Source organism: Neovison vison, chromosome 12 (genome assembly GCF_020171115.1).
Source record: "Neovison vison isolate M4711 chromosome 12, ASM_NN_V1, whole genome shotgun sequence".
In the NCBI taxonomy this organism is placed as follows: Eukaryota; Metazoa; Chordata; class Mammalia; order Carnivora; family Mustelidae; genus Neogale; species Neogale vison.
In genome coordinates, this window is record NC_058102.1 from 121,061,483 (window position 1) to 121,074,500 (window position 13,018).

Here is a 13,018-nt window from a genome sequence, read left to right on the forward strand (position 1 = left end):
TTGATTGTGAGACTGAAGAATCATAATTTTAGACAAGAGCTTCTGAGGGCAGCAAGGGGGAAGAGAACGCTTACGTACAGAGGAAGGTCCATCAGAATAACGTCAGACCTTTCCACAGAAACCTGGCAAGCCAGAAAGGGCTGGCAAGACATATTCAGGGCACTAAATGAGAACATGCAGCCAAGAATACTTTATCCAGCAAGGCTGACATTCAAAATGGACAGAGAGATAAAGAGCTTCCAATACCAGCAAGGTTTAAAAGAGTATGTGACCACCACGCCGGCACTATAGGAAATATTAAGGGGGGGGGGGTTCTATAAAAGATGAAAGAACCCAAGAGTGTCATAGAACAGAAATTTACAAACACAATCTATAGAAACAAGGACTCCACAGGCAACATGATGTCAATAAAAACATATCTTCAGGGACGCCTGGGTGGCTCAGTTGGTTGGACGACTGCCTTCGGCTCAGGGCGTGATCCTGGAGTCCCGGGATCGAGTCCCACATCAGGTTCCCAGCTCCATGGGGAGTCTGCTTCGCTCTCTGACCTTCTTCTCGCTCATGCTCTCTCTCACTGTCTCTCTCTCTCAAATGAATAAATAAAAATCTTTAAAAAAAAAAAAAACATATCTTCTAATAATTACTCTCGACATGAACAGCCTAAATGCTGCCATAAAACAGCAGGGTTGCAGACTGGATAAAATGACAGGACCCATCCACATGTTGTCTATAAAAGACCCATCTGGAACCTAAGGATACATCCAGACTGAAAGTGAAGAGATGGAGAACCATCTTTCATGCCAACCGGCCTCAAAAGAAAGCTGGGGTAGCGATTCTCTTATCAGATAAATTAGATTTTAAACTAAAGACTGTAGTCAGAGATCATGAAAAACTCATTGCTTTCCCTTTCACCCCTGCCTAACCTCTCAACAGGAAATGATGATCTATTAGGTCTAAGGGTTCACCATGCTCAAAATGGCAGACATCACGAGAACATTCAACTTCGGGAGGCAAAGCACAACATTTTTGGATAATCTGGTCTCTGAGCTTTGGTGTTGAATTACAGGGCTCATTAGTGCTACTTAAATTATTATTATTTACAATAATTAGTCTAAATACCAAACCCACATAAGACAGGGTGGATGGCTCAAGAGGCCCCTTCTGTACCTGAAACCATGAATCCATGCTGGCAGGCTCCAGCTCATACCTTTATTCTGGAAATTGCTTCACGAGGAATGCAGTGCTGGGTACCAAGTTAAATTTTTACAAAGTAACTGAGCTGGCCTGGCCATGCAGATTTTTTTTTAGTGGTAACTGGATGGTGAGCAGAGGTCAAACAGACCTGGTTTTGATGCACTCTGTGCTGCTCACTAGTTGTGTAACCTTGGGTACATAACCTGCCCTCCTTAACCCATCATAAAGTCTAAAGGAGATAATGCACATATGACACTTAACACAGTGGCTTAAACAGGTCAGTCCTCAAAATCCAGGGTAGATTCACTAGGAGTGAAACACACACACAAGCAGCATTGGAAAGAAAAGCCACTGATGCTACTTCCTCCTCGGTGCTCAAGAAGAGACCTCACTGTGCAACTCTGCATACAAAGGCAGTATTTTCAAACTGTTTCTTTGGATGCCTGAGTTTGCGGTTAGGTTTTTGGAGCTGCTGTGCCTGAGGTTGGGAACAGGCTCATGGAGATTCAGGGGTTCAGGGGCCCCCTACTCCATGCTCCTCAAGCTAGGACAGCTCTGCATTCACTGATTCAGGAATCTGAAACACTGCATTTGAAAAGCGGTGGCCAGTGCCTCTGTTTGTTGAAAGGAAATCCAGGGCACTGGGGGAAGGGTCTGAGCCGGGGCGGTGGTTCCACACAACCAGGCAAACACGGTGACCACGAGAAGAGATGACTGAGTGTGAGGCGAGCGCAGCTTCCTACTGCCTCCGATGGGTGCCCTCGGGCATCCCCGGACCATCATGGCAGACACATACAAGGGAGGCCAGCAAGAGGGCCTGGAGTTGGGAAGAACTGATTCGCTGCTATTTTCAAGTGACCCAGAAGGACTCCAGGAAGAAACTCAATCAGAGAAGGGCCTCAGGTCAGCAGGAGTCTTACAAACTAAAGATGTGTGAACAAGAAATGGTTCCGGATGGAGAGATCATTCCCATCAGCACCTGGACTTGGTGAAAGGTACAGAAGTTCTTCACTGCTCTGGTTTACCCATTTCTGGTTATTTGAACACACGTATGCCTTGGCACACACAAGATCATGCTGAGGTTATAAGTTTCACCTCTCGGAAATCAAAAAAGATGTCACTCTGCTACCTCTGAGAGAAACGGTGATGGGCAGGGTAGGGACCTGGGTTTCCATCATATATCTGCTATTGATTGGTATAAGACCTCGGGTCACTCAACTCTTAGACCCATGATGTCCCCATCCGGAAAATGGCAATTAACCAACCTCCAAGATGCTCCCAAACTTGGAGACTGTATTGCTTAATAAGCAGCTTACTTAGGTAGCGCCCACTTCCAGCAATCCTTGCTGCCAATGGTACGGTTGTTACATAACAGTGTCAACTTCTCTATTCTTCACCGTTCTGGCTTCCAGAAAAGACAAGCACCTTGCCAACTCTGGTCCTATCCCCAGTTACTGGGAGAGTTTGCCTCGACCTGGAGGGAATGTCTAATTATTGACCAGGGCTGAAAGGATTTACCCCTCATCTCAGCAACGGACCACATGGGTGTCAATTTGGATGCTAAAAGAGGCTCATCTGAGCTGTTTTGGGGATTAATGAAGCAGGAAGATGGATGGAACTTCTCTACTACAGTCAGAGGAAGAAGATTGCAAAATTTATAGGTCGGCAGAACAGTAGTCGAGTGCTACTTGGAAAGGACACTTTCCACATGTGACAGATTCGTGCAGGAGCCAAAGAGAAAACAGAGGCGCTGTGAGCACTTTTGAAATATAGGACTGTTGCTCCAAGTTTTAAAGTGGTACCACATTTACGGAAGGAGGGAAGTGAATATTCTTTGGAAAACACACAGGCCCAGAGCCTCCCGAGGCAGGAGTGGTTTCGAGTGAGCAGGTCTGGGCTTGTGTCCCAGCTCTGCGACGCGCTGGCAGCGGGGACTTGGCAACGGGGCACCACGTCTCTCAGCCTCTGAATCCTCCCCCTACAGTACAAGAACGAACACAGAACTTGTTCAGAAGCTGGGGGAGATAAGGCCAAAAGATGCCCGAAGAGAGTCAGAGCCTCATAAATGCTACGTGGGCACCTGTAGTTTTTGTATTCAATGGTGCACCTGGCCTTTATGGGGAGTTGGCACCCCAATTCCAGGGAACCCCATAACATTAAAAAAATACATTAGTGGGCAGGGAAGATGCGTGGCGAGCCAATAGAGGGTGCGCACCATGGCCACCCTGTGCCCTCTGGACAGTTGGGAGGAAATGAAGAGGAAGTGGATTTTCCCAGACTCCTGGCAGGAGCTGCCTGCGTCACAGTTCATGTCATCCTCACAAAAACATCAGCCCCGTTTTCACAGAAGAGGTCCCTGGGACAGGAGGAAGCAGAGCTGGGATTTCGGTTGGGTGGTTCTGTTTGGCACCCTGAATGGAAAGGGCAGAGAAGCTGGAACTTTCTGTCTTGGTCATGGCTGGGTGGCCCCAGTAAAAAACGGTGCAGCGTGTAATCGTTATCTGCCTTTGACACCCAGACTCTTTGCACATCTGCGTGGGATACGGTGCAGGCTGAAGGAGGGAGGAGGAGCAGCAGCGCAGGGGTTCTTCAGATGAGCCAGTGAAGACCGAGTGTCTGTGAGCATGGTGGGGTGGAAGGGATGCGTGGCCAGATGTGGGCCTGCCCTCAGAGAGCCGGGGGTGGGGGCGTGTGCAAAGCTGCCTACCAGGAAGAGGTGGGAAACAAGCACCACCACCTGACGAGGGAGGGAACAGCATACAGGAGGGACCCCTCACCTGGGGCCAGCTAGGTAGTTCACCTGGAGAGCTGAAGGTCCCCTCCAGTCTGAGCAGCTGAGACACTCCCCACCAACACCCCCCCCCCGGCCCCCACGCTGTTTCACTGCCAGGAAGCTACATGTCAGAACCGTACTCTAGAAATCTCCCCAGTTAGTGCTCAGTAACCCTCTGTTTGCATGACACCAGGTGGAGAAGACCATCTTTAAGTTTTGGTGATTTTATTATCATGTTTCAATTCGAATCCAAAGGATTTTCTAGAAATAGGTCACTAATAATTTAACGACTAATTTAGGTGGGGGGAACACAAAAACAAACCTGACCTCCAAGAAGAGATTTCCTATCCATCCAGCCAGAGCCAGAGAGTTCTTGCCTATTGATCTCAACGATCAGACAGAGTCGCTTTCGGTGTGTATCTGGACATCTTCGGAGAGAACTACTGACCCTGTGGGGCCAACTCTGCAGAGGTCACTGGTGGAGATGTGGTGAAAATCTGCTTGGCTACCTCTGGAGGAAAAGCCTCCACCACTTTCTTATTTCCCAGCTGGGGAACTCCAGACTTCAGCCCGTGGGCAGCCGGTGGTGGGGGGCAGGATGTTGGGGGAGGAGGGGGGACAGCAGCTCCCCTCCAGCCGGCAAACACATGGAAGGATATCCTCATTCAGCTGTGATGGAGAATTTGCTCCAAGCTTTGCAAAGACCCTCGGCCACTCAGCACCGGATATGAACACGCATCCTATGAAGAGAATGCTGTCAGGAACTGTGGCTCATCTGTTTGGACACAGATGGAAATCTGGTGACTAGCCCACTGATCTCAGAAGACAGAAGGGGTGCTTTCCTCTTTGAAAAGAGGGGAAACTTGAAACAAATAGTACCCTAAAGAAGAAAGAAATCCGTTGTCCTGAAAGTCAGGGAAGGAAATGACAATCTATCTGTTTCAGCCTTTGGGGGAGGGGGGTGGCGGGGAGAAGGAGGAGGATATTCCCAGCAGATCCATAAAAGCTGTAAGGAAAAGTTTCAGCAGACACCTCAGGAATAAATACAAGGGAAAGGTTTGAACTCTCCCTCATGATGGAGAGATACTCATTTTCCTTACAAATCCTCAATGATGAGTTCCTTCCATAAAAGATGTCCTATGAGACCCTGGGAAATAATGTCACACTGCAGATTTTAAGGAAAATGTTGTCCTCTCTGGAGATGGACTCCGAGAACTAAATGTGATTTTTTTAACATGTAAAACATGTGCTTGGACAACTCGCCGTTTAGGCTCAGGAATTATAAAAATGAAGTGGTTCACTTCCAAGAGCAGCGATGTGAAGGCTCTGTGGACAATCAGAAGCTCTGACGGCAACCGGGCGTCTCCGGCCGAGGTCTACCGGGTGGGTGGCTGCTTTGTTGCTCGGGGCCCGTGTGCCAATGGGTGATGAGGACAAACAGAACTGGGGGAGGGTCAGGTCTGAACAGTTAATTATAAAAATTAGCAGCAGCATCTAGTAAAACCACGAAGTGCGATCTCTAGCTGAACCTACTGCTCACGAGTGAGTCGAACGATTTCCCTTTCCTGTACTGTGGAAGGAGGGGGCTTATCTTTGCAGTTCCCAGACTCTGTTGGTTCCTGCACAGCATCAGGAGGGCTGGCCCAAATGGGAACAGAGCGTTGCCTAGAAGAGGCCATACTGACACTTATTTTTCCAGTGTTTAGAATCTCGTTACTGAGCGGCATTTACTCAGGTCATCCACGGTTCCTCTGTTCTGGTTCTCTTTGCCAGGCAGAGCGATTCCTGGAGCACCAGCACCCAAGGGCAGAAATAGAGCACTTTAAATGATTTAATTAGGCCTCTCCTCCCTCTTCTGAGATCAGAAAGGGACAACTGTTCTTCCTTTTTGTCAGTCTCGACTCTGGCCCGTCCTACTCCAGCAAGCCCAGAAAAAAACCATCCCACAGAAGGAGATTTCTCAGCCGTCCTCGGTCATGCACTCCCGCAGGAACATGGCCTGGCCGAGCCCCAGGCATCTGGCAGGGCCTGCGGGGCTGTGTCCCGCCTGCAGAGCGCTGAGGTTCTGAGCAAAATCAAAGCCCCTGGAATCCTGCTCATGCCCAGACCCAAAAGCAGAGGCGGCAGAGAGCTGGTAACAGAGACCTTTAAGGGGCTGGTGAGAGACACACTGGAGAGGAGAGACTGAGGGCAGGCAGGACGGGAAGAGGACAGAAAACCCCGAACAAACCAAAAGACAATGAGATTCCTACAACCCCAGGCAGCGTGTTCTGAGAGAACAGCCGTGACCGTGAGGCTGGCTGATGCGATCAGATCACATCTTGGTGGGGAGCGAGGTCAGATGTCGGCATGCTCATTGTTGTATCAGTTATTAATAAACTTCCTAACAATGGAAGGAAGTGCCAGCCCCAGAGAAGGGGAATGTGTGAAAGGGTGAGTAATGGTTGTAGACAGACCCCAGGTGGCTCGAGGGCCCCAGTTCGGCATGTGGTGCCCCCAGGACGGAAGGCATCGGCCTGGGGCATGAACACACACCGCAGGGTTTGGGGGGGGGGGTCGTTTTAGACCCAGGATCCCTCCCTCACCACATTCTCTGCAATCCTGCTGATCACAATGATGACTCAATCGCCATCTCATTAATCACACAGCCTCACTCCTATTTATAGACACAACACAGCCCTTTGTTTTGGAGCAAATGGGTGGCTGAGGCCAGCAGCAATCCAATGGTTTCATCTCTTGAAGAGAGGACACACAGTACCTTTTTTTTTTTTTTTTGTGGTTTGGGAGGCTCCCGCGACAAGCCACAGGGGCCTCCAAACACTTCCAAGTCAGTTTCCACCAATTTCTTTAAATAGTTCGACAGCAAAACCCTGTTTGGCTCAGCCCCCCGCATGCTTGCGGGCCTCAGCCCTGTGCCCCAATGGTGTAGCCTCCAAACAAGGCCCACTCCTCCGCCACCTCCCACTGTCACTCGGTGCGGGAGGCCAGGCACGCACAGCTACCCGCACAAGCACCGGCGCTCTCCGGGTTTCTGTTTTGTGGCTACATATTTTTCTCTTCTCCCATCTTTTTTTTTTTTTTTTTTTTTGAGATTCAAGAAATGGGGGAAGGGAAGAGAGGTGTAAACCCTTTGAAGTCCCATAGAAAAAGATTTCGGATTTTTTTTTTTTTTTTTTTTTTTAAACTCGGAGAACACGGGCACTGGCTGGTTTGAGCTCTCGGCCTCGGTCTGAACCTCCGCAGATTTGCTACCTGAGTGCAGAGGAGCCAGGGCCACAAAGGGGGAGGAACGGTGCTGGCTGTCCCAGGCCACAGTGGAGAGAGGGCCCCCACTTCCCGGCCCTGCAGCAGTCAGTCAGTCAGTCCGCAGGCTCGGGGGCACCCGCTAGGCAGCGTCAAGCTTGCAGAGAGCAGGGCATGCGGCTCAGTCAGCCTGCCTTGCCGCCAGCGCTGCCTCAATGTCCCTTCTTCCAGGGACTCTGGGAAGACCGCACCACCTCTCAGCTGATGTGTCCTGGGGACAAGGGTCCTCACATCCTTTCAAGCCTGGCTGCCAGGCCCCTCCACAGACGGATTCGGGATGAGGGTTCCATAACCTTCTCGTGGTCTGAATCACATTCAGTGTTGGATCAGGCAGATTCCTTTTGGTCCAACACAGGCCTTGCGTCTTGGGCTCAGACAGCTCACTGCCTCTAAGGGTGTCTACTAGGACAGGGGCCTACAGACCTAACACGCAGGGCCCTATGCATCTCCGTTGAAGGGGGCCGGGCCCTAAGCCCCCATAAATCATTTCAACTATGTGGGACCCTTCCTTTTTATGAAAACTAGCCACTGGCTCAGGGATTAGTGAGTGTAGACTCCCAACTTCTTCCAGACATAGCAATGACCCTACTCTGTTTCTCTAGCAACTCATACCTCAGATGCCAAGTACAGGATACCTGTAATTTTAAAGGTATTTACATGTCTTTAGTTAAATATGAAAATCACCTTCAAAGTTACTAAGAGCCTAGAAATATTTTATCTCTGTTAACATCAATAAACAGTGTGAAGCACTCTGAAGAGAGGGACTCTCACTTTTAAAAATGTTGTGTATAGTACTCAGCAAAGCTTGGGGAGCTAGGAAAGGTGTTCACCCCACAGCGATACCGCATTGTTGTTACACGGCTCAGCCACACCACAATCCGGGTATAGACCAGAGTGAAAAAGTGGATAGAAGACAGCAAGGATGCACACTATTTGCAACAGGAGCCTGATCTGACAAGATTAACCTTTCAAGGTCTGATGCCTGGGTACACAGCGATACGGGACAATCCGAGGGAGAATGTTGGTGGCAAGCAGGTGAGTTCGAGGCAAGGCCCAAGATGCCATACACTCCAGGAACACCGAAGGTTCTTAGAATGCAGCATGTGAAGGGTTGTTACTACTCATCCTCTGGTTCTGCTTTCAATAACCCTACACCACGGACAAAACCTGACAATGGTTTTGTCGGGGATTTTTTTTGGATTTGACACCAAAATCAAAGATCCCAAAGTAAAAATGAACAAGCAGAACTACATCAAACTAAAAGCTTCTACATAGTAAAGGAAACCGTCAACAGAACAAAAAGGTTACCTACTGAATGGGGGAAGGGATTTGCAAACTGTATAACTGATTAAGGACTTAGTATCCAAAATAAATCAAGAACCCACACAACTCAGTAGCAAAGAAACAAACAATCCATTTAAAAAATGAGCAGAGGGTGCCTGGGTGGCTCAGTGGGTTAAGCCTCTGCCTTCAGCTCAGGTCATGATCTCAGGGTCCTGGGATCAAGTCCTACATCAGGATCTCTGCTCAGCAGGGAGCCTGCTTCCCACCACCCCTCTCTGTCTCTCTGCCTACTTGTGATCTCTGTCAAATAAATAAATAAGATCTTTTAAAAAAATGGGCAGAGGATCTTATTAGACATTTTTCCAAAGACATGAAAATGGCCAATAGACGTGAAAAGCTGTTCAACATCACTTGTCATCAGGGAAATGCAAATAAAAACGACAACAAGGTATCATCTCACACCTGTCAGAATGGCTAAAACCAAAAAGAGAAGAAATAACAGGAGTTGGCAAAGATGTGGAGAAAAAGGGACCCTCGTGCACTGGTGGTGGGAATGCAAACTGGTACAGTCACTGTGGGAACAGTATGGAGGTTTCTCGAAAACACTAAGAACAAAACTATTCTGCTATCTAGCATTCACTTCCGGGTGTTTATCCGGAAAGAATGAAAACATGAATTCAAAAAGATACATGTATCCCTCCATTCCCTGCAGCATTACCTACAACAGAAAAGGTAGGGAGACACCCCACCAATGACTAGATGACAATGGAGTACTAGCCATAAAAAAGAATAAGAAAAAGAAAAAGAAATCTTGCTGTTTGGGACAACACAGATGAACCTTGAGGGCACTGTTAAGGGAAGTAAGCCCAAAGGAGAGAAACAAATATCATACTGTATGATCTTACTTGTATGTGGAACTTAAAAAACTCAAACCCAAAAAACTGAAGCTCACAGATACCCAGAACACATTGGTGGCTGCCAGAGATGGGGTCGGGGAAATGGGTGAAGGGGTTCAAAAAGTACTATTTCCAGTTAGAATTAAGTCATGGAAATGTAATATTAAAACATTTTTAAAAATCATGTTTGGAGTATCTACTGGATGTCAGACCCTGAGCTAGAAGTAGAAAAAATTATTTTCTTTTTTCTTTTTTAAAGTAGGCTCCATGCCCAAAGCAGAGTCCAAGGCAGGGCTCGAACTCATGACCCTGAGATCAGGACCTGAACTGAGTCCAGGAGTCAGATGCTCAACGGACTGAGCCATCCAGGTGCTCCTGAAAAAGGGATTTTAAAATGAAAATTCATTTCTCAAAATATTTCTAAGGAATATTTATTAGACACTTTTTTTTTCTTTCCTTCTCTCTCTTTCTTTCTTAGCACAAGGCAGTAGGAGAGGGAGCAAGACTAACTGACCTTATAGGATACCGAATTAGATGCATCATGTTTTCTTTTTTTTTTTTTTTTAAAGATTTTATTTATTTATTTATTTGACAGATTGAAATCACAAGTAGGCAGAGAGGCAAGCAGAGAGAGAGAGGAGGAAACAGGCTCCCTGCTGAGCAGAGAGCCCGATGTGGGACTCGATCCCAGGACCCTGAGATCATGACCTGAGCCGAAGGCAGCGGCTTAACCCACTGAGCCCCCCAGGCACCCTGCATCATGTTTTCTAAATGCAAAGTAGAACATGGGGTCTGGCAAATGTAATAAAAAGAGCATTTAAAATCAGGGTGCTCCTGGGAAAGCAGTGCCTCGGCCATCTGTGGGAGCACATCTCTCAGGAATTCTCAAGGAACAGTTAGGCAAAAGGACACTGAAGGACAAAAAGAACCAAGGGGGACACCAGCCCGCTGGGGAGCTATTTAAGCCAGCTAGATGTCCTCACCATGGCGGGCGGGGAAACCCTCCCTTCCAGTTGGGGCTGCAGAGGGCGTGCCCCAGGTAAGGGCAGCAGACGGAGGGCCAGCGATCAGCAGCCCCAGGGGGAGTGATGACCAGATTTGCGGACACTCGAGATTCCCTTTGCTAACTGATGGCCTCTATTCCTGCCTGTTGGGGATCTCTCCCTGCATGGTCTTTCTAACACAGGAGGGAAACCTCCCCACGGACTCTCAGCCTCCGCGTGGCCTCCGGCTCCAGCTGGCAGGACTGGGCAGGGTTTGAGTGGCTGCCCGGTCTGGTCGCCTCCTACTTTTTGGGCTTCTCATCTCCTGGGGCTTTCCTCAGAGAGGAAAGAGAGTGGGCAAGGAGAGAGCCCGGGGGGTCAGTGCCCATGGATGTTGCCCCGATGAAAGCTGGGACGGCAAGGTCTTCGGCTGTTGCCAACAACTTCCCAACAGCTCAGCCTGGGGCCCCGGAAACGAAATTATCACCCATTTGAAAATCACTTTAATATTCTGGTATAAAGGGGCACCTGGGTGGCTGAGCGGGTTAAAGCCTCTGTCTTAGGTTCAGGTCATGATCCCAGGGTCCTGGGATCGAGCCCCGCATCGGGCTCTCTGCTCGGCGGGGAGCCTGCTTCTCTTCCTCTCTCTCCGCCTGCCTCTCTGCCTACTTGTGATCTCTGTCTGTCAAATAAATAAATAAAAACTTTAAAAAAAAATCTTTTATAAAAAATGCAAAAAAGGGGCGCCTGGGTGGCTCAATGGGTTAAAGCCTCTGCCTTAGGTTCAGGTCATGATCCCAGGGTCCTGGGATCGAGCCCCGCATCAAGCTCTCCATCAGCAGAGAGCCTGCTCCCCTTCCTCTCTCTCTGCCTGCCTCTCTGCCTGCTTGCAATCTCTGTCAAATACATTAATAACATCTTAAACAAATATTTTGGTATAAGGATGCTTTATTTGATATTATTCTATTATTCTATCAGGCTGGGGGCAGTCACAGATGGACTGCTTTCTAATGCTTTAGATGCCTGGATCTCACTGGCTGATGACTGACTGATGTCCGTTCTAGGTCAGGAGGCTTGGGGTTCCCAGGCGCAGCCAGGTCCGTGGCTCTGGTAGGTTACTGGCGTGGTTCCCGAAGAGGCTGATAGGAATAGTCAGAGGAGACAGCCCAAGACATGGGTCTGGAAGCAGGGACCCCTGCGTTCTGTGCTCCTGAGCAACCCTGTCACCTTAGGCTTTTATTGCTCCCTCAGCAGGAAGAGGGGCTCAAGGTGTGGGCCCCAGACCAGCTGCACTGGCATCTCTTAGGGACTTGTTACCAAGGCCAGTTCTCAGGCTCACCCCAGACCCACAGAGTCAGACACCCTGAGGTGTCTCTGTGTTTGTTTGAACCGCCCTCCAAGTGATTCTGATGCACCTAGAGTTTGAGAAGCCCCAGGCTGCAAGAATCCATTATCCTTTGGGATAGAACCAGACCAAATTCAGAAAGTACCCAGATTTCCAAGAGGATATGAAACAACAGCAGGGAGGCAAACCTCAAGGATGAGTAGGGCTCTTATGTGGCTGGAGGAGGAGGACCGTGGGCAGATAAATCCAGACTCTAATCTCAGACTCTGGGCTTTGACGAGGGTTAGAAGTGTCTAGAGGACAAACACAGGGGTTGGTGCTGGCTCTGCCCTCCGCCACTCAGCAAGGGGCTGAGAGTGGCTATAATTTACAGCAGGGGTCTGGGGCTTTGTAGGATACCCTCCTCAATACAAGACAGCAATGTTCTCTACAGTGTTTGCTGTAAACCCTCAAGGCCTCAGAAGTAACGATCACTTGGCTCACTGTGCTAATGAAAACATCTTGAAGACTCTGAGACAGGGAGGGGTGTAAGGTGAACCCCACGGTGACCTGGCAGAGGGAGATCTTATAAGGTTATATTGGTGGCTTTGTTTGAGGAAAAGAATGCAATTATTACAATAGCCAAGGTATGGAAGCAAGGTAAAGTCCGCTGATAGATGAATGGATAAAGATGATGTGGTGTATACACACAATGGAGTATTACTCAGCCACAAGAAAGAATGAGAGCCTGCCATTTCTGACAACATGGGTGGACTCAGGGGGTCCTATGCTAAACGAAGTAAGTCAGAAAAATGAATACCATATGATTTCACTTACATGTGGAATCTAAAAAACAAACGAACAAAAAAGCAGAAACTGATCCAAAAATACAGAGAGCTGGTGGTCACCAGAGGGGAGGGGGCGGGGAGAGGGGCAAAACCGGTGAAGGGGAGTGGGGGGTCCAGGCTTCCAGTGGTGAAATAAGTATCCCAGGACTGAAACGGACGGCACGTGGAATACAGTCGATGCCATGGTACTAGTGTCGCAGGGTGACAGATGGGAGCCACACCTGCGGGGAGCACAGCAGAACTCAGACCAATCACTATACCGTATGCCTGAAACTAACATTGGGACACATTGTGTGTAATCTGCACTTCAAGGTGAGAAAGCAAGGAATGCAAAATGCGTCACGTTCACAAAAACACACGGGCTCTCCCAAGGCCTCTGAACGGCGTGCCCGGTTGCCCGGTGTGGGCTCCGG

General features: G+C 48.9%; 1 protein-coding gene across 7 annotated transcripts in view; it reads right to left on the reverse strand.

Annotated features, from left to right (window-relative positions):
- FRMD4A (FERM domain containing 4A) overlaps positions 1 to 13,018 on the reverse strand; it is a 606,410-nt gene that overhangs the window by 38,384 nt on the left and 555,008 nt on the right. The gene's annotated exons all lie outside the window — the stretch shown is intronic.